At 39.2% G+C, this 4,219-nt stretch overlaps 1 non-coding gene across 1 annotated transcript; it reads left to right on the top strand.

Moving 5' to 3' along the window:
* Positions 1–2,658: 2,658 nt before the first annotated feature.
* LOC141676310 (small nucleolar RNA R71) lies at positions 2,659–2,765 on the top strand. Its single transcript, XR_012556908.1, has one exon. It is a non-coding gene; the product is annotated as a small nucleolar RNA R71 (small nucleolar RNA).
* The last annotated feature ends 1,454 nt before the right edge of the window (positions 2,766–4,219 follow it).

The raw sequence follows: 4,219 nt of genomic DNA, 5'->3' as shown, positions 1-4,219 counted from the left end.
AGTTACCAGATCAGGTGTAACAGGATAAGTAGTAGTGTTGGTTTGAATAAAAGTTGTTTGATGAGAAATGTAGATAGAATAAACTTTTGTAACAAAGAGAGTTCTTGAGACAGATTATTTTTAAACTGGTTTGTAATAAAGTTAGTGTGTCATTCTTGTTTTCAACTCTTAACCTTAAAAGATCTTGAGTAGTAGTAGTTCGGGGTAATTATTATATTTATATTCCACTTGTGCAGGTTTAGTGAGTAGTTAAGAATAATAATGCCCCAAATCTATACCCCGGATTTGGAGGGTGTTATAGTAATACTCATGCCCAGCCAATCTGTCAAGCATCTGATCAATAAACGACAGAGGGAAGTGAAATTTTCTTGTGGCCTTGTCCAGCTTCCTGTAATCTATGTAAACTCTCCACCCCATGACTGTTCGAGTAGGAATGAGCTCATTCTTCTCATTAGCAACGACTGTGATACCTCCCTTCTTTGTCACACGCTGAACTGGACTCACCTATGAACTGTCAGAAATGGGATAAATTATCCCTGCATCCAGCCACTTAGAATTTTCTTCTTCATGACTTCCTTCATGATTGGATTTAGCCTTCTCTGTTGCTCAACAGTAGGCTTGATAGCTTCCTCTAGCAGAATTTTATGCATACAATACGAAAGGCTAATTCCCTTGATATCTTCTATAGTCTAACCAATTACCGATTTGAACTCTCTTAGAATTCTTAAGAGTTTTTCCTCATCATTACCTGAAAGGTCAGATGCAATAATAACAGGCAAAGTAGATGCATCACCTAAAAAGCGTACCTAAACTGTTCAGGCAATGGTTTAAGCTCAAGTGTAGGAGCTTCCTCAATAGATGGCTTGAGGCGCTTTGGAGATTTATTCAGCTCCTCCATTCCAAGAGATTCAAAAGGCATATCCATCTTCCGCTTCTAGGGAGAAGCATTCAAATATTGCAACTGCTCATCACCTTCATCATCTTCATAATCAGAATTCCCCAACAAGGCCTTTTCTAAGGCATCAGGCCTCAGCAATTGATCAAGTTCTGAAGTAACCACAAAGTCGACCAACTACAACTTTAAGCACTCCTCATTTTCTGTAGGGAATTTCATGGCATTGAACACATTAAAAGTTACATCCTGATCCAGAACTCGCATGGTGAGGTCACCCTTCTGCACATCTATCAAGGTTCGGCCAATAGCCAAGAAAGGTCTTCCCAAGATTATGGGAATCTTCTTATCCTCCTCGAAATCAAGAATTACAAAATCAGCAGGAAAGATGAGTTTATCCACCTTGACCAAAACATCCTCAACAATGCCTCGTGGATAAGTAATAGAATGATCGGCCAACTGCAAGGTCATATAAGTATGCTTTGGATAAGGTAAGTCCAACTTCTTGAAGATTGACAAGGCATCAGATTGATGCTAACTCCAAAGTCACATAAGCATTTGTCAAATGACACTTTTCCAATGGAGCAAGGAATAGTAAAGCTTCCAGGGTCTTTAAACTTCAGAGGCAACTTCAGTTGCAACACAGCACTGCATTCCTCTGTGAGAGCAACGGTCTCTAAGTCATCAAGCTTCACTTTTCGAGAAAGAATACATTTCACATACTTCGCATAACTAGGCATCTGTTCAAGAGCTTCAGCGAAAGGTATGTTGATATGAAGTTTCTTGAACACCTCCAGAAACTTCTCAAACTGCTTATCCAGCTTTTTCTTCTGCAACCTCTTAGGAAAGGGAGGTGGAGGATAGATCTGTTTTTCCCCTATATTACCCTCAGGAGGAGTGTGTTCAACAGTAGTCTTCCTTGGTTCCACTTCAGCTTCCTTCTGCACTTCTTCTTCAGCCACAGCTTTTTTATCCAAAACTTGAGAGTGTTCGGAATTCGGAACCTTCCCAGACCTCAATGTGATTGCCTTTGCCTGCTCCTTAGCTTCCCTCTTTCCTGGTACTTCAATGTCACTAGGGAGTGTACCAAGTTGATGATTTGGAAAGGCATTAGCAATCTGCCAAATTCGAGATTCCAAGGACTTCATAGAAATGCTTGGCTCTTGAACATGAGCCTCAACTCCTCCAATTCATATTTTTCATTAGACTGTTACAGCCGGAGTTGTTGCCTTGGTGCATATTGCGGTTACTGAAAACCAGGGGGGTTATACTTCTTTGTTGGATATTGTTGATAAGGTTGTTAAACCGCATTCTGAGTATTGCTCCAGCTAAAGTTAGGATGATTATGGTTGTTAGGATGATAGGTGGCTGGCACAGGTTGCTGTGACCTCTGAAATTTGCTCACAAATTGAGCTGATTCACTAGAAATAGCACACTGCTCCGTCTCATGGGCACCAGCACAAAGCTCGCAGACACTAGTGATCTGATTAACTCCATAATTGGCCAAAAAATCCACCTTTATCGTCAAAGCCTTCAGCTAAGCAGCTATAGCAGTAGCTATATCTAACTCCAGAATTCCTGCTACCTTGCCCTGAGATAGTTTCTGAGTAGGATTCTGGTATTCATTTACAGCCATCAGTTCAATCAATTCATAAGCTTCATCGTAGCTTTTAGCCTATAATGCTCCTCCTGATGCTGCATCAAGCATGGGTCTAGAAGTAGCACTCAAACCATTATATAAACAATTAATGATCATCCAGTCAGGCATCCCATGGTGAGGGCACTTTCTAAGAATCTCCTTATAACGATCCCAAGCCTCACATAAAGAATTTCCAGATTGTTGAGCAAATTGAGTAAGTGCGTTTCTGATTGCAGCAGTTTTCGCCATAAGAAAGAATTTAGTTAAGAACTTTTGAGCCAGATCATCCCATTTGGTGATAGACCCTGGTGGTAGAGAATGTAACCAGCACTTAGCTTTATCTCGCAGAGAGAATTGGAAAAGCCTCAACTTAATAGCATCTTCAGAAACTCCATTGAACTTGAAAGTGTCGCAGATCTCGATGAAATCTCTGATATGCATGTTGGGGTCTTCTATCGGAGAACCCCCAAACTGAACTGAGTTCTGTATCATCTAAATCATGCTCGACTTGATTTCAAAGGTATTAGCCGAGATGGCTGGTTAAACAATGCTAGACTGGATACCATTAATCTCCGGTTGAGAGCAGTCCATCAAAGCCTTTGGATTTGCTTCTGGTTCTCCCATTACAATAAGTACTTCTTCTTCTTTCTCAACTAAGATCTCTTCTTCAACTTTCTCCTCCACTACAACTTCTTCCTCAGCTTGATCCAGGGTTCTCTTACGAGACCGAGAACGCGTATGCATACACGCTCGCTAGAGTACCTGAAACACGACAAGGAATTAAGTAAGTAATAATGTCTGAGTCACTAAACTTTAACGACCAATGATGACAAACACATAAACTAAAATTAACACCGATATCCCCGGCAGCGGCACCAAAAACTTGTTAGGGCTGAAACACGCGCTAATATTCACGCAAGTATACGCGATCGCAAGTAATATAGAATAAATTCTAGTTCATTCCCACAAGGATTTGTATAGGTTAATTTCAATCAATGTATCTATGCAACACTGGTATGGTTATAATACAATGCTAAGACAAATAACAAATTGAGGTTGTTTAGAACTACAATTAACTAAGAGATTATACTAAAGAATATAAACTAAGAGATTAAAGGGATTTGAATACTATATGACACAAACATGGGATTCTAACTTCATTATATACTTCATTCAATTGACTTTTCGTTCTTTAACTTTAGCATGTAATGGTGATGACACTAATCAGATAACACGAAACTGATAAATGCCAACTTTCGTTGTATGAATACCATACTACTAGACATCCACAAAAGAGATAGAAGCAAAATATACACCATTTATATTAAGACCCTATATGTCTATAGAATTTGACAATATAACGGTTTAACGCACAAGTTATCTATCGTGATTACATAAGGCAAGTAAGATGGTTAAAATTACCTACGAGTCATGCATATCAAATACATAAACTTATGCTAGCATGGCAAGTTCTAAACCCTTAAATTCACTTTCACTTCATTAAAGATTAACACATTATCTTATAAGTTCGCGACGCTCATAAGAAGAATAAGCACAACCAATACTAGGTTATCATACAATCACCACACACTAAGCCAATGAAACGAATTAACTAAGGAAATTCATAAATAAATCCGTTAGAACCCCACGATAACGATTAGCCCATAATCGGACTCATCATCAACTTG

Source organism: Apium graveolens, chromosome 7 (assembly GCF_009905375.1).
Source record: "Apium graveolens cultivar Ventura chromosome 7, ASM990537v1, whole genome shotgun sequence".
NCBI classification, from domain to species: domain Eukaryota; kingdom Viridiplantae; phylum Streptophyta; class Magnoliopsida; order Apiales; family Apiaceae; genus Apium; species Apium graveolens.
Note: the sequence above shows the minus strand (reverse complement) of the source record. Positions and strands in the feature narration are given on the sequence as shown.